At 46.9% G+C, this 22,253-nt stretch overlaps 1 long non-coding RNA gene across 2 annotated transcripts in view; it reads left to right on the forward strand.

Moving 5' to 3' along the window:
- LOC103248471 (uncharacterized) overlaps positions 1–21,183 on the forward strand; it is an 88,450-nt gene extending 67,267 nt beyond the window's left edge. Inside the window, exons 5-9 of one of the 2 annotated variants that reach the window (XR_012094593.1) lie at positions 3,081–5,580; positions 7,375–8,680; positions 12,557–14,644; positions 14,837–14,891; positions 15,402–21,183. This is a non-coding gene — a long non-coding RNA (uncharacterized lncRNA). Of the gene's footprint in view, positions 1–3,080; positions 5,581–7,374; positions 8,681–12,556; positions 14,645–14,836 lie in introns of both variants that reach the window. The other variant, XR_005242728.2, reaches the window with a different exon arrangement.
- Positions 21,184–22,253: the final 1,070 nt, after the last annotated feature.

Raw genomic sequence — 22,253 nt, forward strand, 5'->3', positions numbered from 1 at the left:
GACCAGCCTGACCAACATGGAGAAGCCCCATCTCTACTAAAAATACAAAATTAGCTGGGCTTGGTGGCACATGCCTATAATCCCAGCTACTAGGGAGGCTGAGGCAGGAGAATTGCTTGAACCTGGGAGGCGGAGGTTGCGGTGAGCCGAGATCGTGCCATTGCACTCCAGCCTGGGCAACAAAAGTGAAATTCTGCCTCAAAAAAAAAAAAAAAAAAAAAAAAAAGAACTGAGGCAGGATTAAGCCATACACTGTCTAAAGTGCATGCCCTGGACTTGGTCTCTGAATGACATCCATGAGCCCCGTCATCCCTGGGAAACTTCTTTACTGGTTTTACCTGGATCCTGACCCAGATCTCTCTATAATTTGCCACTGAAGTGGTTTTTTTTTTTTTCTTTTTCTTTTTTCTCAGTAGCACCTGCCTGTGATGGCTGTGCATTGGTAAGTCCTAAACTTAGCCTGCATGCTCTGCTCTGCCGTCCTTAGCCCTCTGTCCCCTTCCCCAGCTGCCATGACCAACTTCCCTGTGCATAACAAGGTGTTAGTCATCAACTGGGTGCTGGGGTGAGGGAGGAAGAGTCAAATGGGATTGAACAGTGTTGAGTCGATGTGAGCAAAAGAGACACCACTAATGGAGGAAAAATGATATGTAAGATGATATTACACATGGCTTTTTAAAGCATAGGGGACTGGTGGTCAATAAAGAACTGAATGCAGTCAGAATAAGAAGATCGAGTAACTTCATTGACTTTTAAAAAATACATACATTTTTAATAGTGTTCTTCATTTAAAAGTAACATTTATTTTAAGCAATTGAGAAAATTTCTCTCAGAGAAGTGAAAAGAGAGAGAAAAAGTTTACACATATTCTGATCACAGAATAACTGGCGCACTGAGCAAGTGGAAATCCCCAAAGTGTAAACAAACAACCTTCGAACTATTTTTCAAACTGTTGTTCAAGTTGACTCAAACCTGCTCTCTGCCTGGTACTGTTTTGTTCCTTTGGTAAATCTAGGGCAGACGTCTTGACTCCTTTTTTCTCCATCAAATGAGGAAAGTTCTCTTATAACTTTTAATCACAAAACAAACTCTGCCAGTGATTTAATTAATTAATTAATTTGTTTATTAAGATGGAGTCTCACTCACTCTGTCATGCAGGCTGGAGTGCAGTGGTGAGATCATGGCTCACTTCAACCTCCACCTCCCTGTTCAAGTGATTCTCCTGCCTCAGCCTCCTAAGTAGCTGGGACTACAGGTGCCTGCCACCACACCTGGCTAGTTTTTGTATTTTTAGTACAGATGGGTTTTCACCATGTAGGCCAGGTTGGTGTCAAACTCCTGATCTCAAGTGATCTGCCTGCCTTGGCCTCCCAAAATGCCGGGATTACAGGTGTGAGCCACCGCATCTGGCCTCTGTCAGTGATTAAAATGTCCATTCTGTGTAGAAGCAAAATTCAAGATTTAAAATTTCTCTGTAATAAAGACTGACAACTGTCCATCAAAATCCATTTTCCCTTATAATAAAAGTTCTAATCTCATGGCTGGCCAGCAGACTCCATTTCCCAGTCTCCCTTGCAGTTAGAAGTGGCCATGTGAGGTCTAACCAATGGAATGTGAACAGAGGGATAGGTTTCATTTCCAGGCCTATCCCTGAAACACTTCCCATGTGTGCTTCTTGATATTATCTCCTCTTTCTGGTTGGCTGAGATGGGAGTGATCCACCTCTCTCTATAATTTGCCACTGAAGTGTTTTTGTTTCTCAGTAGCACCTGCCTGTGATGGCTGTGTGTTAAGTCCTCAACGTAGCCTGCGTGTGGGAGCTGTCTCTTAAAGATCATCAGCCTGGTACCCTAACTCTGTGGATGAAGCAAAGCCCACTGCCTTCCCTACTACCCTAAACTGGCACCTTCCTGTACTGTTACATGAGCAAGAAACAGACTTGTACTGTATTGAGTCACTGCATGTTTGGGACTGTTTGTTACTGCAGCTTCTCACACTTTAACTGATGCGTTCTCCATCTGTGGTCTGTGTCAGGTTAAAAGCCTGCATTGGGAAAAGGAGGCATAATGAGCTCTCTACTATCCTCCTTGGTACCTCCTCATCCCATCCTTAATCCTATTGACTTACTAACTGCAGTTTCTGAACTCTGTAGGGTTGGTTGGAGCATAGAAGAAGCGGGAGAGGCAGGAAAGAGCTTACTTGGCTGGGACTGTCATGATCTTGCTGTTTTGGTGCCATTGTTTTGGTAGGCATTCAAAGTTGACCCTTTTTCTTGTGGGTTGCTTTTGTGAGGTGCGCTAGATATCTTTATTTGTCTCTCCAGAGCCAACCTCTCATCCTCCTTCACCCCGCTTTGTTTCCAGGGCTGGTGCATATAGAATGTATCAAAGGGCTCCCTTACCTTTCAGTGTCTGCTTGAGTTTGGTGAGGGGGAGTCCCTGGCAAGAGTCTGGAGAGAGTCAGGGGAGAGATGCTGGGGTAGTTATTCCTCTGGTTCCTTCCCTGTGGGGTCGACATTGTCTGGCTGCATCTCTCCATTGAAGGTTGCAGCTCCCAGCAGTTTCTCTGCAGACACCCACCTGGACCTGGGCTCCCGGTTCTGCCCTATTAGGATGCTAAGGCTGTTATTAGCTTCAGAACACTGTACTATTCCCCCAGGGTCTTCTGTCCTGCTCACAGCTTCATACATAATCTTTTTATTAATCTCTCCCTGAATGATCTAATTTGAGTGCCACCTATTCTGCTATGCCCCTAATACAGTGGGTTTTTTGAGATGCCCTCACCTGAAACATCCAACAGTGTGCACTTCTGGTGATGTGGGTGATGCATCTGCTATGCTGCTGCTTATAATTTGTCCCTCGGCTCCTGAGCATTCTGTGATCTGTCCTTTCCAATTGCTTCAGAGAAATGGGAGCTCAGAGATGTTCTGTGACTTGCCTAGGGCCCCAGAGTTAGTGGGTGGTTGAGCTGGTGCTCTTCTCCCTGCCTTGTGCCATCTGCATTACCAATCACTTTCCCAAAAACAGTTCTGCCAGGCTGTACTCCCACCAGCTAAAAAGTGAAATAATCCTATTTTTCAGCCTGACTCGAGTGCTACATGGATAAAAGAGTGAGGTGATGGAGCTGGCCTTGGGCAAGCTCATTCTTCCGGCATGTGGACAAATGCCTGACAAGATGATTATATCAGGAAGTTACAAGAAGGAGATGGAACAAGCAGTTTAGGCCTGGATTCTGCTGTGCTCTCGCCAGATGGGATAGCCAGGGACTCAGTGAGAGGAGGTGCCAGAAAGGGGCCCTCTGAGCAGGTAGGTGTGGCCAGCAGGTAGGTGTGGCCAACTGGCCATGTTTGCAAACACTTCAACTTGAGTGGAGGCTGCATCTGCCACCACCACCTCCTCCCCAGCCCTAAAAACATCGTATACTACTTGGGCATCTCTTGGCAAAGACAGCATTGACTCACAGCAGAGGCAATGTGGGATGTGGCCATTGCTCTCTTGCCTGACGCCCCCCAGAGAGCAAAGCTCTTGCCAGCCCCTCAGCCTGGGTTTTCCCCAAAGCAAATCCAAGTGGATCCAACTGAGGCAATTGCAGGCATCAGGAGTTGCTCCCCCGGGGGGCCTTCTTTGACCCCACCCATGGGCTGGGTACTGCTCCTAGATGATTTCACGAGGCCCTGTTCTTATAACCTCTCTTGTTTCTTTTATTTATTTACTTATTTTGTGAGATAGGATCTTACTATGTTGCCTAGGCTGGAGTGCAGTGGTAAAATCACAGCTCACTGCAGCCTCAACCTCCCAGGGCTCAGGTGATCCTCCAGCCACAGCCTTCTGAGTAGGTGGCACTACAGACATGCACCACCTTGCCCAGCTAATTTTTTTGTGCTTTTTGTAGAGCTGGGGTTTCGCCATGTTGGCCAGGCTGGTCTCAAACTCCTGGGCTCAAGTGATCCGCCCACCTTGGCCCTGCAAAGTGTTGGGATTACTGGTGTGAGCCACTGAGCCCGGCCATCCTTTATTATTTCAACAAATGTTTATTGAACACTGACTACTGTTGACCTTTCATATCTGTGGATTCTGCATTTGCAGATTCAACCAACCTTGGATTTAAAATATTTGGAAAAAATACAAATAAAAAATACAGTATAACAACTATTTACATAGCATTTACATGATATTAGGCATAATAAATAATCTAAAGATGATTTAAAGTGTAAGGGAGGATGTGCATAGGTTATATGCAAATATTACATCATTTTTTGTGAGGGACTTGTGCATCCTTGGATTTTGGCATCTGTAGGGGATCCTGGAACCCATCCCTCTGGTTACTGAACGGTGACTGTATGTGCCTAGGCCTATGTTAGAGCCTCGTTCTAAAATTTAGATTCTCTTGTAAGTAACCCTTGTTACCACTGTTTTGTAATTATTTCTTTACCCCAGGAGACACCAGGTAAATCACTGACTTTAAAAATTTAAATATTCTTATTTTTAGCTTGGCTAGAATGCTGCGTGAATTTTGGGAGGCTATGTCTTTTTGTTATTTTAAAAATATTTTATTAAAAAATCTTGGTAGCCTAGTGCCTTGTGCGTTACCTACAAACAGAAGATACTCCATCCATGTTTACTAAGTTAATGAATGGATGTGGCATTTGGTATCGGCTATTGAATAAGCTAGGGCTTGGGGATTCCTTGGCAGGTTTTTTTTTTTTTTTTCTTTTTCTTTCTGTCAGGGGAGGAAAGCAAGTCTGTCAAGTGCTGCTCAGCGAGATACCCAAGGCCATGGGCAGAGCTGAGCGGAGCTCAGAGTTCCTGGAGTGTCCAAACCTCTCTCCTTTGCGCTTCTTGCAGCTCCTGTACCTCTTTCCCTGGGGCGGCCAGTATGAATGCATGGGGCACGTGTGGGGACTCTGCTTCTGAGTTCAGATACTGGGGGCCATCACCATTATCTCTGAATGTTCCGGATGAGAACACTGAGATCCAGAGCTGCCGCCCCTCAAGGCCTCTAGGCAGAGAGGTGGAGTGGAGGCTAAGTCCATTACCCTTCAGCCACCCGGCACTGCTATGCCAATGGGTTTACCATTTCAGTGCCTCCTCACTGGTCTAAGTGACAGACGCTGACATTCACACATTCTCAGCCAGGGTGGGTGGCACCGTGCCATGGATGGCACCAAATTGGGTGTTGAGGAAGTACTGCTGTGTCCCTTCCCCCCGGCCCTCCCAGCTCATTGGCCCCAGTTGTGCATGTAGCAGGGCCTCAGTAAACAGGTATGGGAATGAGCAGTGTAATCTGCCTCAGGAATCTTAGAAAAACACGAAACAGCCTTACCAACAGTACTTGGTCTAACACTTCATAGCCCTCTAAGTGGTTTCACTGTGTTATCTTGTTTCATGTACCTGCTGTCGTTTGAAATTGTTTCAGGGTATCAGCATATAATTAAAATATCAATTAAGCCACGTTCTGAAATACATCAGGCTATGTGTGAGCATGAATTAGGAAAAAGTCAAATGACAATTCATCAATCTAGGACTCATTCCCCAGGTACAATTCACAACCCACCTCTTCTGCATCCCAGTTTTGCTCCAGGTATGTTACAGTCCTCACTGCACTGTGCCTTACTAATTGTTCCTCATGTTGCGCTCTCGTCTCCTCCCTCGGGAATTCTCCCTCCTTTTTCTGTATGTAAAAGAAAATCTTCCTTAATCTTCAAAGCTCTGGTCCTGGAGCTCCAATTTTGTTTGTGTTTTTGTAACACCTTTTCCCCCCATCCATTCTTGCAGACTTTGCTATTGCGCTTGGATGCTGCCGCAGGCCTGCATTGTATCACTCCTTACATTGTATTGTAATGATTCCCTTCCCTTCCCTTCCCTTCCCCTCCCCTCCCCTCCCCTCCCCTCCCCTCCCCTCCCCTCCCCTCCCCTCCCCTCCCCCTCCCCTCCCCCCCCTCCCCCTCCCCTCCCCTCCCCCTCCCCTCCCCCTCCCCTCCCCTCCCCTCCCCCTCCCCCCCTCCCCTCCCCTCCCCTCCCCCTCCCCTCCCCCTCCCCTCCCCCCTCCCCCTCCCCTCCCCTCCCCTCCCCTCTCCCTCCCCTCTCCCTCCCCTCCCCTCCCCTCCCCTCCCCTCCCCCTCCCCTCCCCTCCCCTCCCCTCCCCCTCCCCTCCCCTCCCCTCCCCTCCCCTCCCCTCCCCTCTCCCTCCCCTCCCCTCCCCTCCCCTTCCCCTCCCCTCCCCCTGCCTTCCCCCTCCCCTCCCCCTCCCCTCCCCTCCCCTCCCCCTCCCTTCCCCTTCCCCTCCCCTCCCTTCCCCTCCCCTCCCCTCCCTTCCCCTCCCCTCCCCTCCCCTCCCCTCCCCTCCCCCTCCCCTCCCCCTCCCCTCCCCCTCCCCTCCCCTCCCCCTCCCCTCCCCCTCCCCTCCCCTCCCCTCCCCCTCCCCCCCTCCCCTCCCCTCCCCTCCCCCTCCCCTCCCCCTCCCCTCCCCCCCTCCCCCTCCCCTCCCCTCCCCTCCCCTCTCCCTCCCCTCTCCCTCCCCTCCCCTCCCCTCCCCTCCCCTCCCCCTCCCCTCCCCTCCCCTCCCCCTCCCCTCCCCTCCCCTCCCCTCCCCTCCCCCTCCCCTCCCCTCCCCTCCCCTCCCCTCCCCTCCCCTCCCCTCTCCCTCCCCTCCCCTCCCCTCCCCTTCCCCTCCCCTCCCCCTGCCTTCCCCCTCCCCTCCCCCTCCCCTCCCCTCCCCTCCCCCTCCCTTCCCCTTCCCCTCCCCTCCCTTCCCCTCCCCTCCCCTCCCTTCCCCTCCCCTCCCCTCCCTTCCCCTCCCCTCCCCCTGCCTTCCCCCCTCCCCTCCCCCTCCCCTCCCCTTCCCCTCCCCTCCCTTCCCCTCCCTTCCCTTCCCTTCCCTTTTCATTTTTGAGACAGAGTCTCACTCTGTTGCCCAAGCTGGAGTGTAGTGGTGCAATCTTGGCACACTGCAACCTCCGCCTCCTGGGTTCCAGTGATTCTCCTTCCGCAGCCTGCCAAGTAGCTGGGATTACAGGCATCCACCACTATGCCCGGCTAATTTTTTATTTTTAGTGGAGATGGGGTTTTGCCCTGTTGGCCAGGTTGGTCTCAAACTCCTGACCTCAAGTGATCCACCCACCTTGGCCTCCCAAAGTGCTGGAATTACAGGCCTGAGCCACTATGCTCTGCCTGTAATGACTAATTTTGTTCTATCACATCAGACTGATCACTTTGAGGGTAGGGCTATTTTATTACCTCTAGTGCCTGGGACCCTGTAGGCATTGAATGCATATCTGTTAGATGAAAAAAGAGATGTTCCTGGGGCACTTGGTGGCCTGGTCAAGTCCTTGGCTGATTGGCATTTGTTAACCTTGCTGTTCCCCTCATCCCTCAGCCCAGTGCCCAACAGAGCAGGCTTCCTGGTAGTAAGGCCAGCACTGGGCATATAGCCCTGTTTCTGCACAAAGCTGCTTGCCAGGTAAAGAATAAATCTCAAATGTTACAACCTGTGTGCTTTATTTTTTAATCATTAAAAAAGCCCCAAGACTATAAAACAGAAAACCCCCACAAACCCCACAAAAATCCATTCTCTTGGCAAACAATATCCCCAGCAAGGATTATGGAAGATTTGGCTTCTCTGAATGCACCTGGCAGTGTATTCTATATTGCATTCTCCAAAAAACAATTGCCTCTACAGACAGTAGATAAGACACGTGAGTGTGTGTGTGTGTGTGGGAGTGTGTGTGTGTAAGTGCACATGTGTAAGTGCATGTGTAAGTGCACACACATGCACTGAGGACATGGTGTGGTTGAAAGGGTATGGATTTCAAAAGGCAGGCAGACCGAGGTTCAAGTCTAGCTAGCTGGACTGTCACCAACAGTATGACCTAGGGCATTCTGTAAAATGGGACTAACAAGACCTATATTGGGAGGTTGTGTGAGGATCCAAAGGGAGCCACAGCACCACCAGAGTTCCTGACACTCAAATGCTCTCCCCAAAGGGCAGAGTGAAGGCTGAGGATGCCCTTCAGTTTCTGGGAAGTTTTATCTCCCGGAGCCTTATATGCATGATCCTTGTCCTATTTTTTGTGGAATTTGACAGTACTGCCTGTTGTTCTTTATTTTTTTTCTCTTTTCTCTCTGTTCCCCCCCAACCCCGCTTTTTTTTTTTTTTGAGATGGAGTCTCACTCTTTTGGCCAGGCTGGAGTGCAGTGGCACGATCTCAGCTCACTGCAACCTCCACCTCCCAGGTTCAAGCGATTCTTGTGCTTTAGCCTCCCGAGTAGCTGGGATTATAGGTGTGCACCACCATGCCTGGCTAATTTTTATATTTTTTAGTAGGGATGGGGTTTCATCATGTCGGCTAGGCTGGCCCACCTTGGCCTCCCAAAGTTCTGGGATTACAGGGGTGAATCATCGTGCCTGGCCATTGTTCTTTGTTGTTATTGTTCCTAATGAGACTGGAACCACCTCAAGGGTGGGGCCATGTCCAGCACTTCTTTCTATCTTGCAGAGGAGAAGTTCACCAGATGGATTGGCCAGATGGGTCCTGGATCCATTGGGAAGATGCCTGGGAAAATCTGAATTTTCTTGGGGGACTTCTTTGCTTCTAGTTCTCCACCACCAGGCTGGGAGAGGGTCCTGACACCAAAAGTTCATTTCAGAATCTGCCTTTCAGCCCTTCCTCCTGGTCAAAGGTGTGAGTATGGCTGGCATGATGGGATGGAAAGAACACGGGCTTCTCAATCCCCAGTCTAGCACTAGTAAGCTGTGGGAGTTGCAATCCTCTCAGACCTCCATTTCCTATTCATAAAAGTGGGAACAGTGGGACTGCTTCTAGGGCTCAGTGACAGGGCACGGCACCATCTAGCACATTAAAGTGCTCAGTTTTTCTTGCTAATGCTGTAAGGAGATTTAAAATATAAATGCATTCCTGGACTCCAGTGTTGCCCCCTTGAATAGAAACTATTGGAGATTGGGTTCTGAGAATGTGAATTTTTGAGGCACACCCAGTGAGACTCTGAGAAGCAGCTATGTTTGGGAATGACAGCTTTTCCATTCTTCAGTTCCAGATGCTATTCATAATGAGATGCACTACCAATAACACCTTCTCAGGAAAAAAATGTGTCAATTACCCATTAAATTTATACATTTCAACCTCAGGCACATTAAAAATTGCACCCCTGGACTGTGCATTGTCTCAGCTGTGGTCACAGGACTGAAGGAGAAATCCATGTGGTGTGAGGCAATAACCATGACTGTGATTAGACGGCAGCCTCGATGATCACCTGGTATACACCATGCTGGGAGGCCACTGAGACTGCTCTGCATCATCTCCCAGGCCTGGGATGCGGAGTGTCGGAGAATCAGTCCTGTGTCTCTCTTCTTCAGCATCTCTCAGCTGGATGCACAGGGCTGGCTGTCTTTGTGGTTCAGACTTTCAGGAGTCAAGCCAAATTGAGTCAGAGCATGCTCCTCAGTGTCTGCCCCACCACTGACAGGGGTCAGCCTTCAGCTGGGATCTGGCAGACCAGTCTGCACCGAGGGGCTTCCTCATTGCTGTTGGAGCTTCTTTGCTCCTCGCAGAGTTGGGAAGGGTGGGAGGGCCTCTGTCAGAGCTCTCTGCCGCTTTCCCCATGTTAGCTCAGTCCCTGGGACTGTGCTTGTGCCTTGATTTCCCTCCTCGGTTCATTGTATTTGTCAGGATTCAGGCAGGAAAACACAAACCAGGCTTGGTGTATCCGACAGAGGAATTTAACACTGGCTATAGAATGTGTAGATGTTGGAAGGCTGGGATGGCAAGAGGGAGACCGAGAGGTGGCCCAGGGCTTTTGACCTGTAGGAAGCTGCTGCCCCAGCTGGGGGAGCAAAAAGAAGGAGGGTTATCGTTAGGATCTGGGATGCAGAGGAGGAGCAGTGTTGTGGAGGAGGGACTGCTGCAGCTAGAGCTGAGATGATGGAAATGGCACAGCTGCTTGAGAGACATCACCTGGAGAAGAAGGAACGAGAGAAAGAGTGAGAGGAATAGAAGATCAGCACTACTCTCCCAGCATCTTTTATTGAGAGAGCTTGTGAAGAAGTCAGCTGGCAAAGGAGCCAAGTGTGACTGAGCCGTGTGCAGAGAGTGTGCTGGGCCTGGGAGGCAATAGACGAACAATAAGTACATTCAGGCAGTCAGCACATATTTCCTAAGTACCTTTTCTTTTGAGATTGAGTCTCACCCTGTTGCCAGGCTGTAGTGCAGTGGTGCAATCTCGGCTCACTGCAACCTCCACTCCTCAGGTTCAAGTGATTCGCCTGCCTCAACTTCCTGAACAGCTGGGACTACAGGCACACGCCACCATGCCCAGCTAATTTTTGTATTTTTACTGGAGACGGCATTTCACCATGTTGGTCAGGATGGTCTTGATCGCTTGACATTGTGATCTGCCTGCCTCGGCCTTCCAAAGTGTTGGGATTACGGGCGTGAATCACTGTACCCGGCCTACTAAGTACCTTTTAAATGCCAGACACTGTTGTGATGCTGGGGAGTGAGCAGGGAACAAAATAGAAAATTCCCTGCCATCTAGGAGCCAGCATCTTAGTTGGGGAGACAGTCAGCAAACATATAAAAAAAGTAAAATATGTAATCTCTTAAACGGCAGTAAGAGCTACAGAGAAAAATGAATGCAGGAAGGGGGCAGGGAGTGGTGGGGGTGGGTGGGTGGGCAGGAAAGGTCTCACTAAGAACAGTTTAAGCAAAGAGACCTGGATGAAGCCAGGCAATGAGACCTGAGGTGTTCGGGGAAGAGCATAGCAGGCAGAGATACAGCAAGGGCAAAGGCCTTGAGGCCTGCCTTGGTCAAGGAAAAATAAAGAGGCCTGAGCAGAGTGTGCAAGGGGAGAAGCAGTAGGAGATGAGGGCAGGGGGATACAGCTGAGCAGTTTGGGCTCCAGAAATAAAAAAAGGGGGACCCCTTAGGATAGGTGGGCTACCTAAAAAATCTTTATGTAGGTTTTTGTTAGGCCCTGGGCTCCCTCTGACTAATGACCTGGGTGACTTGTACTGACATCCCCTTCCTCCTCTTGTAGGACCATAGAGCGGTCAGAGGATGGGGCTGGAGGACAGACCCTGCAGGGCCATCATGATGGCTTCGGCTTTGATGCTAAGTGAAATGGAAAACCTTCTGCCCTGCTGAGTGCCCGCTATCTCCTCCCCACACCCCAAGTCAGGAGTGCAGCTCTCTGCCTTGACCCCCAGCTCAATTACTGGGATTCTCCTTCCCCTGATCCCAGCAGACACAGATTCTCAACTAGGCTGCAGGCTTCCCCAAAACAAAACCCCTGCCTATTTACATATCACTGCATGTCTAACTGGGGCTTGGCACCCAATAGGGGCTTAGTAAATACCCAGTGAATGAATGAGCAGTTAAGCAGATCCTCAGATCTCACATTGGTCACCAGCTTTGTGACTCAGCTGCTCAATCAAAGTCTCTGTCAGTTGGATGTACGAAATCAGTCCATTAGTTAGTTGGAATCAGCCAAATAATAAAGCAGTTGCTTGACTGAATTTCTAAACTGGCCACATGAAACCTGTGTGGTTACAGTCTCAGTCTCCATGAGAACTTTGGGGCCGCAGTGTTACTGCACAGGTGTGTCCACCCCACTGCTTTCTGGTAATGATGGAGGTTTTTCCCCCCATTTATTAGTGATGAAGGGTTTGTTGGAGATAATTGTATTTTTAGCAGCACAGTTAATGAACTAGCTAAGCATCAATAGATGAAATCATAAAACCATTAAACACCAAGAGCAATAATGGGAAACTGCGTCTGGTGGTAATGAAATTAAGTGTCTTTATGAGGTCACTTTATTACTTTTCTCCTCGGCTCTCTTGCCCTCCCAAGTACGTGGTGACTGCTGCTCCTAATTGCTGTTTCACTAAAATGCACAATGCTCTCCATTTGGCGTTTTAAGTTCAGTGTATTTCTAGGGCCTTCAGGATCATTAAACCCTCCACCAAGAGAATGCAATAGAAGTTGCAGTTATGAAAGTTTCTGGAGGTGGCCCAGTAGTACAGAAGAATGAGGATAGCAGAAAGGGTTGAGAAGGAGTTAAGAAAGACCTGCTGGACTTTACTGAGCCCACACTGTTGAGTCACGTGGTCAAGGTTGAGCCTATGCAACTTTGGCACAGCCTCCAAAGCCAGGGCAAAGTCACTCACAGAGGGACTGGGTGGCTATGGTTATACCTGTGCTTGAACCATACTTTTCAGCTTGGGAGCAAACTCATGTGCATGATTTCCTTTGACCCTGTGACAATCCCGTATGATACGTTTTTATTCTCACTTTTCAGATGAGGAAACTGAGGCTCATAGAATCACCCAGATCCTGCTGCTGTGTAGAGGGCAAAGCTGGTGTGCTTTCCCCATGCCAGAGGCCTTAAGGGTCTGGAGCCAACTCACTTGCTAGTGATTTAAACCTTGTGCAACCAAACTCATGGCACCATACTTAATGCAATAATTCAAGAAATATTCATTGAGTATCTACTGTAGGCTAGGGATACAATGAGCAAAACATGAATCCTTCTCTATCCTCAGGGAACTTAGGTGTAGCTGGGGTGAGTTCCACCAGCAACAACGTGCGGTGAGTTGGGTGACTCAGAGAGAAAGCACCATGTTACGGAAGCTGCTGACAGGAGGCTCCGATCACATCTCTGGGACAGAGAAGCCTTCCTGGAGGAAACAAGGTTTGAGCTGAAACCTGAAGGATAGAAGATAAATAGATGAAGGAGGGGGAGGAGCGCACAGGCCAGGAGGAAGCCTGCACAAAGGCGTGGCTGACACGTAAGAGAGATTGGTGGCTGAGGAACTGGATTGATTTAGGAGGCATCATCAATCGATAAGGCTAAGGAACTGATTCAGTTGTGGGGCTCATGGAGAGACAGGAATTGGGAATCTGCACCCCCTACCCCAACCCTAGTTCCTGGCATGGCCACCTGTGGGATGGCAGTGCATTTACTGAGACAGGGGTGCTGTGGAGGAGCCTAACGGTGGAAGTGAGGTTGGGAGAAGATAATGAATGATTATCTTATCTATGGTGATGAAAATGAGCTCTAAAAGGCAGTTCAGCTGACCCAACTTTGTTATGATCTCAGGGTTGAGAACTGAATTAAAACCCCAGTGTAGACATGGTGTTAATTATTTCATTGAGGCCACCCATTAAGGCTGTAAACACTGAGTTTGTTTCCACCCTACTGAGAAATCGAAAGGACAGAGTGAAGCTTCAACATGATTGTCACCAACTGGAAAAATCAGGCTAAACACGATGAAATTTAACAGGGATAAATTTAAATTACACTCCTTAGGTTCGCAAAATCAGTTGTTTCTGTAAAGGATGAAAAACCTGACTTAACAGCAGCTCATGTCAACAGAACCTAATAGAGTCAGTTGGCTACGAATTCCACACAAGCTGACGTGGTGATGTGGCTGCCCCTTTGTAAGGAACATGGCTGTGCTGTAGCCAAGCAAGGATAGGCCGAGGTAAACATCCTGCGTGACTCAGCCAATTTGTAGTGCAGGAGCAGAGCTCCACTTGTTGTATAATCACAGCCATGTAGCCATAATATGGGAAGGCTCATCACTTGGCTTGGAGCCACTATCGTCTGTAAAAGGTGTAATTGCCCTGCTGACACTGTACAGGCATGCTCGTGCACAGAGAAAGACAGAGAAAGCCAGAGCTGTCCGTTTTGTAAATAGACAAGGGGGAGCCAGGACACAGCTTGGCTCGCTTGTGCCCATAGGGCAAGAGTTAAGCTGTTTACCATGAAGGGACTGCTGGTTGTGTAGCTGTATGTGGGAGCCGCTGGAGCAAGCAGCCGAGACAGAGACAGACAGTGTAAGAGAGCTGCTGAATAAAGTTACATTTCACCTACTTATGGCTCGCTAAGTGTTCCTCCTATCCATCTGCCATTCATCCACCAACTCCCTTCAGACCTCAGCATTAGCTGGAACCTGACCTTAAACTTAACAACCTTCTTCCACTTCTAATGCCCCCTTGATGTACGAGATATTGGAGAGGAACCTATGAAACTTCCTCTGATAAGGATAGAGAAGAACCTGTAAGAAAAGTGCAGCAGCCAAGGAGAGAGGCCAGCTCAGAGAGATGTCTGTAGGGAAGTCAGGGCTGGCTTATAGGCTTGAGTGTTGGGGAGCTGCATGCCGTGTGATTGGAGGGTGTCTAACAAAATACCTGAAAAAAAAACAAACAGAGGCAAGGGGCATAATTCTTAGCTAACCAGGGGGCCTCAGAGAGAGGGATTTGTTAGGGCTAGGAGAAGAAGGAAGGATGCACCAAGGAAATGATAAAGGATGAAGCATTGCAGAAAAACCCGTTGCTATATTAATTCATGTCAGTCATGTGTTTGAGCTCTGATTTTGTGTATAGCCCTGTGCTGTGGGAAATGCTATGAAACAACAGCCACAGAATCAACAGCGCTGACTGGTATGGCTCAGATGACCAGTGCTATTCAGAGGATGGTGAGGGGTCACCAGGGAAGAAGCCATGGAGGAGCTGAAGCTTGAGCAGGCCCTTGATGGAAGGGGCTGGGGAAGATGTCACTGCAGGGCATGAACTGGGCAAGGTGAAGAAATCAGCTGACTGGAGTCTTCAGAAATGGGGTGGAATAGGTAAGGGAAAGCCCAGATCTGGGCGTGGTTTGTGGGCCAGGGAGGAGCTGAGATGGGTAGAAGGTGTGGAGGTGAGCTCTTCCCTGGGGAATACAGAGTTCATGGCAGGGTCTCCTGGCTCCTGGCTGGTGAAGCTGAATTGAATAACCCTGAACCTATAACTTTCCTTTTGATTGTTTTCTCTCATCATAGTGTGTGCCCTGTGTTGTTGACGACCCTTGTGTTGTGCTGATAATTCATCACAGAGGTGAGTGCCCAGAGAACAGTGAGGAGGGAAGCCCAGAGGCAAGGTTTTGCGGGGAGAAACCCCAGTGCTTTCTTATGAGAAACCAAATGAATGAGATAGGGATGAGCAGGTGATATCTAAATTGTATACAGTCCCCTTCTTCCTTCTTTTCTTCCTTTCTTTCTTCCCCGGTATGGTTTGAATGCATCCCCCCAGAGTCATATGTTAGGTACTCCCCAAGGCAAGTGTTGTGAGGTGGGACCTATTGGGAAGTGTTTAGGTCATGAGGGCTCTACCCTCATGAATGGATTAATGCTGCCATATAAAGGGTTTCTGGGAGTGGGCTCTCTCTCTTGTCCTGCCTTCCATCATGTGAGGACACAACGTGCAAGGCACCATCGTGGAAGAACAGAGTATCTTCATCAGACATCAAACCTGCTGATGCCTTGACCTCAGACTTCCCAGCCTTCAGAACTGTGAGCCAATAGATTTCTGTTTACAAATTACTTAGCCTGTGGTATTCTGTTATAGCAGCACAAAAAGAAGCCCCCCACCCCTGACATTCCTCACTCCCTCCAACCTTTATTGAGCAATTGCTGCCTAACTGTATTGTGCTAAGGGATGGAGATACAAAGATGACTAGAACACAGTTCCTGCTCCCTAAGAGTTCTCAGTCGAGACACACAAGTAAGTAACACAGCTCTTTGATCTTAAAATGTACTGTCAATATGATAACAGATTTTCAGAAGAAAAAAAGTCAGAAACACTACCACAGTCAGTGTCCACATTAGCAAAATATTCTGGTTTCAGAAACACTCAAGTGTGAAAAAACAGGTTTTAAAATTGAGCAGTGTGAACAGACTAATCATTTTCACAATAGGAGTGGGCCCATTGACCTATCAGGACATGAAAATGTGGGGAAAAATGTGTCTTGGAATTGATAGTTACAGCGGTGTGATCATTGTCACAATGGGTGGGAACAAAACACCACTGGAACCCACTGGAGGAAGCCCTTAATGCCGTGTGGGAACACCAGACAAGGCTCCTGGCAGGAGATAGTGTTGGAAGGCTGCCTTCTAGGCTAACAGTGATGGTCAAGGGGAGGGTAAAGAGTCCAGAGGAGGTAGGGTTCCAGGCAGAGGGAGCAGCTTTTGCAGAGGAAGGAGACAGAGGCGGGTGTGATTGAGAGCAGCTCTTTGTTGTCTTTGTTTGTGATTGTTATCAGCAGTGGAGCAGAGGGGGGCTTCAGTCTGAAGGGGCCTGGACCAGTCTCATCACAAAGACAACAGGGAAGGAGACATGAACACTGCAGGGCAACTGAATGAAACATCTTTGCTGAACTTTCCCATCTCTTGAAAAGTTTTTATGTATTCTTATGTTTACATAAGTCATAAACCAATTGCCTAATGCAAAAATGGTGTGTTCTTGAATAGTAAGAATAGGCAACAGATTTTAATCAATAGACTCAGAATTTTTCATTAAATCTGCTTGCTTATTTCCTTAAACCTTTTCTCCAGGGCAAATGCGCCCTTTAGAAGTAATTGATTGTGTTGCTCCCATTAGTATCCACACTCCTTAGGCTCTTTCTCTCTCTCTCTTTTCCTCTCTCTGCCTCTCTCTCTCATCTTCCCAGTTGTTGTCAAGCAGCTGCCCTCAGCTGAAACATCAGGCAGGCATCAAGGAGTATGTTTTTTGTTCAGATGTGTGCACATGTAAAGCTGTTTCTGAATTGCATCTTTGCAAAATAACCTTTGGGAATCGACATGATGAGGATGCCATTAGCAGGAATTTCATCTGCGTGGATCCCAGGAAGGGGAGAAAGCTACCATAGTGTGGAAAGAAAGCCTAATAAATAAACAGTCTGGAATGTCCTTCCCAGGAAGGCCTGTTGAAAGAGATGAACAGTACTGGATTAGTTAATTTTCCTGGGTGGTGCCACTTTGTGTTTCTGGGGCAATACATGGTCTCTTGGGGCCAAGAAGCACCCCTCTGGTTCTGGTCTTTTCTGCATTTATTCAATAACTATCTCAACTCACCATGTGTCCAGGGGAGAGAATCTCCTGGCTGCTCCCTCTACAGACCCTCTCTGAGTCCCAGGAGGGCCCCAAGTCATCAGAGCACAGAGAATCAGGGTGGGTCCAGGTTCTGATGGAAACTGCACGGGGTGGGAATCACGTCAGCCTCCTCCTGCTGCTACTGCCACTGAAGCCCCTTCACAGCATGTTTCCTCTTCTGTGGAATCAGCTTGTTTACTATGGTTGACCCTTGAATGACATGGGTTTGAACTGCACAGGTCCACTTTTACACAGATTTTGTTCAACAAACATATTGGGATTTTTTTAGGGGAGGGAAATGTACCACAATTTGAAACAACTCACAGATGAGCCATGTGGCCTAGAAATGTCAAAAAAATTAAGAAAAGCTATGTCATGAATGCATAAAATATGTGTAGATACTAGTCTCTTTTATCATTTACTTCCATAAAATACCCCTGAGACAGCAAGACCTCCTTTTCCTCCTCCTCTTCAGGCTACTCAACATGAAGACTTGAGGATGGAGACCTTTATGTTGATCCACTTCCACTTAATGAATAGTAAATGTGTTTTCTTCTCCTCATGATTTTCTTAACATTTTCTTTTTCTAGCTTACTTTATTGTAAGAATACAGTATATGATACATATGCCATACAAAATATGTGTTGTTTATGTTATCAGTAAGGCTTCCAACCAATTGTAGGCTATCAGTTAAGTTTTAAGGGAGTTAAGTTTTGAGGGAGTCAAAAGTTATATGTGGATTTTCAACTGCGTGGAGGCAAGGGGTTGGCACTCCTGGCCCTTGTGTTGGTCAAGGGTCAACTGCAGTTGATCTCTAAGACTCTGTTTCAGTTCTATGGCAGTGAAGATACCCATTGCTGAATGTTTAGGCCATGTGCCAGGCACTTTGCTAAGAGCTTTACATATATGATCTCATTTAATCTTCATGGCAACTGTGTGAGGTTCATGCTTTTATTATCCCATTTTACAGATGAGGAACTGAGGCTTAGAGATGTTATGAACTTTGCCCTGGGAAATACAACTGGGAAGTGGCAGAACTGGAATGAGTTCGTGTGTCTGATTCTGTTGCCCACACCACCTTTAATGCATTATCTTAATGTGCTTGGCCTGCTATAATAAAACACCACAGGCTGGGTTACTTACACAACAGACATTTCTCACCGTTCTAGAGGTTGGGAGGTCCAAGATCAAGGTCCCAGCAGAATCTGATGAGGCCTCTCCTCCTGGTTTGTAGATGGGTGCCTTCTTGCTCTATCTTTCCATAATGGGGAGTGAAGGTAGGGGAATCAGTGGGAGAGAGAGAGAGTCTTTTACTCTTCTCATAAGGATACTAATCTCATGATGGGAGCTCCACCCTCAGGACTTCATCTGAACCTTTTGTTTTCTAGAGGCTGCACCTCTTAATGCCAACACAAAAGGGGGTTAGGACTTCAACATAGGAATTGTGGGAGGACACAAACATTTAATTCATCATATGCATTATGCAATATTGCTTCCTTCCACGATACAGAAAAAGTATGGGTGGGGAACACTGGGTCACCGTTAGAAGCATGGTAGGAGGCATACCCCTCCCTCCCTTGAGAGGCAGTAGTCAAGGGCAGGCTGCTGTGTCTGTGAGCAGGACACAGGGAGCTGTGAAGAGGGCTTCTGTGCACTGCTTATGAAGCCAGATACACCTTGGGGACAAGTTACTCCCCAGGTGTATCTAGGATTGTTTGTGAAGATCCATCTGTTCATTTCACAGATATGTTTTGAACACCTACATTGTATTAGGGTCTGCGAATTCAATGGTGAAACAAAAAGATCGCATTGCATCCTTAGCAGGGCTTGATGGAGGGCTGTGAGAGTATTACTGGGGGGCCAGCCTGGGGCTGGCAGAGAATGTGGTTGTTAAAGTTTTGTTTAAGGAAGTGATTTCTGAACTGACCTCTATAGGATCTGAATGCTTTAACCAGACACAGGAGGGAAAGGCAGGAGGAGGGCCAGTGTGGCTGGAGCTGGAGGAGGGTATGGAGGGCCCGGTTCTCTAGGGTTTTGTCGGTAACTTAAGTAGTTTGCTATTGCACTTAGAACAAAGGTTTTCATCAGGATTTTAATCAGGAAAGCAATGTGAACAGATCTGCACTAAAACGAAGTCCCTCTGGCTGCTGTGTGGAAGAGGCTGCAGTGGGAGTTGGTGGGCTGATGCCTTAGACCAAACAAGAGCTGGCAGTAGCTGGGCTAGAGTTGGCAGAGTAGATTGCCACCCTACTGCTAAGGGGTCTGTGGAATAGGAGCCAGAGGCTCCATGAACTTGGGTAGAGAAAAATTATAGCTTTTTTTTTTTTTTTTTTTTTTTTACTATCTTCTGTGTGAAATGTAGCATTTCCTTCAATTACAAATGTGGCAACAAACCAGTCATATTAGCTCTAACTGTGATTTTGTCATTAATAGAATTGCAAATGTTTTCGTATCACATTACAGTTGTTGTAGATATCTGGAAATGTCATTAACACCCACGACTATTTTGAAATCACAGTAGCTCTCAGACTGGCTGCTAGACAGCATGTGAGCTCAGAATTCCCCACAGACTCTCCTGCTCTACATCTGGCCACTTGTGGCAACTTGGTACCTCAACAGGGCAGTCATCAAGCAGCAGATCTGAGTGTTTTCCTGTAGGTGACCCAGACTTTCCAGCATCCCTGAACTGAATTGTTTGTGGATGAATTTGCAGAAGGAGTTGAATCGTTTTAATGGTTTGTGAAGTTTTGCAATCTGAACTGTTCTAACTTGAATTTTTAACTCTCCGCAGGCAGTGCCACCTTGGGTGGCACAGCTGAGTTGGGATATGTCTGATTGCTGAGTGAACTGTCGGAGTGTGATATTTAAAGCAACTTCTTGTGATTGCTGACAGACTGAACGGTGATGCAGGTCGTGCACGGTGCGATAAGCTCTGGGAGAAGCAGAAGTCCTCTCTATTTTTTTTTCTGGATTTATTCTGTATTTGTGCAATGTCTGTGATATGAAGTGCAGTCTTACGTGCACACTATGTTACTCACATGTTGTTCTTGCACTATTATTTTCTGAAAATACCACATATCTTAAAAAAAATACCTTTGTGAGAAACACTGACAATATCAGAAATGAGAATCATTATTTCTAAAAAGTCATAGGAAATCAAATGCAGCACTAGCTAAATTCCAGGCGGGATAGGACCCGTGATCAACTGTGGTAATCCCACATCTGTGCAAAGGTTAAAAGATACTAACAGTACTGAAACCTTGGCTAATCATAAAACCTGTCTTATTTTACTTACTGGTCATAAAATTTAACAGATATTTGACACTTAATTAATACACAAATGATTGCCTCCTATGTAGGTCTATCAAACAAATTACTTAGGAATCATACACAAAATATGATGCTTCAAAGAATGTTAGTGGCATAAAACATTTTATTTTAGCTTTATTTATTATTTATTTTTTACAGACCCAATTTATCTTCAGGCTGGGAAAAGAAAAGGAAGGCCTGATGAAAAGTGTGTATTTGGCTTTGTTTACATTAATGAAGTGATTGGACAGAAAAAGTCACAATGACTTTTTTCTTTTGTGAAAAAAATTATTGGGAATGGAATTTTGAAGTCAGGAAGACTGAAAGAGGACCCACCGTTGTCTATCTGGAAGATGTATCCAAAACGCCCAGGAGTTTTGTGTGTATGTGTATGAAGGAAGTTCAATTAGAAAAAGCTTGCAGCTTGGGCAATACAGCAAGATCTCGATTCTAAAAATTTTTTTAAAAATTAGCTGGGTGTGATGGTGTGGCACCTGTGGTCCCAGCTACTCAGGAGGCTGAGGTAGGAGGATCCCTTGAGACTGGGAGGTCAAGGCTGCAGGGAGAAATAATAGTGTCACTGTACTCTACCTCGACTCTACCTCGGGGGGTGGGCGGTGGGGAAGAAAAGGAAAAGAAAAAGAAAAAAAAGTTCAGATACTTCAAAATGAATTTGGCATAAAAACCTTTTCTTGAAGCGTTCTTGAAATTTCTTACCAGATGCCAAACAGAAAAAGCCTCACATTACTGGAGAAACTTTATCTAAAGTCACATACAGTGGGAATATGGAGTAGATTTGTGAATAGAAACAGAGGTAAAAACTGGAGGTGATTATTTAGTCAGATGAGGTGCTTCTGTGAAGAATAATAGGCATGTCTTGAAGCAAGTTATGGAGGAAGTGGCCGCCTCGCCATTACTCCCACAAGTCACTCTGTGAAACTACAGGTATCCTTCCAGGTAGCCACCTGCCTGTTTTGTGCATGATGTGGCTGCTGACTTCAACAAAGAAAGATTTTGTTTTGTGAGTGCCTTCGGAAACTACAAAGGCTGCTGATGTTTTGCAGATGGTATAAAGGTTTTTGTTCTGTTTTGCTTGTGTCAAACAAAAGTGACTCGACAGAAAAGGTTCGTTTCCTAGCACAGACAGTGCTGTTGCAATGCGTGGCTGTGTGTCTGACTTCGCCACTTGAGTAAAATGGAGTACCTGCGTTGTTCTCGCTCACCGCATTTCACACAAACATATTCTGGCTCTTCAGTAAGTCCCAAGAGAAGTTTTGTCAACAGCCATAAAAGTCATCAACTTTTATCTAGTCTCTGAATCACAGCATTTTTGCAGGTTTTGTCAAGAAATGATGGCAAAAAATGAAGTGCTTCTCTACCACAGAGAAGCTTACTGTCTTTCAAGGGGAAAGATTCACTGTTTTCTAAAAGAAAAAGAAAATCCACTCCAGGAACATGTAGCAAAAAAAAAGTTTTCTGTGGGTTGGCTGACCCAGCAGATATTTTTAACCATCTGAATGAGATGAATCTTCCAGTTTGAGGCCCTGACACCACCATTATGAAGGATCCTGAAATCTTTACCAGTTTTTTTGGCTCAGTTGCCAATATGAAAGGAGAGTTGAGGCTGACATCTTTGCCAACTTTTGCGACGCTGGAGGAAGTGCTTTACCTCAATGAAGTTGACATACAAAATACTGTCAGTTTATATGAAAAGAGAAATCTACAAACACCTGGAAACACTGTAGAACTCCTTTAAAAATTATTTCTATCTCGATGGTGTCAAAGTTGGACCATAGAATCACATTCTTTTTCTTGTTGATCTAAACTGTCCCAAAGGTGTTCGCCTAGCCAAAGATGGCAAACGTCCATCTTGGGACGGAAAACAGCTACAAGTAGAGTTTAGCTAAAAAGTCTTGGAGAGGTTTGGTGCTCCTTGACAGAAACCTCTGTCTACTTTGCAAAGGAGCCATAAAAGCTTTAATTCCATTTTCAACAATATATATTTGAGGATTGGATTTTT

Source organism: Chlorocebus sabaeus, chromosome 1 (assembly GCF_047675955.1).
Source record: "Chlorocebus sabaeus isolate Y175 chromosome 1, mChlSab1.0.hap1, whole genome shotgun sequence".
Taxonomy (NCBI): Eukaryota; Metazoa; Chordata; class Mammalia; order Primates; family Cercopithecidae; genus Chlorocebus; species Chlorocebus sabaeus.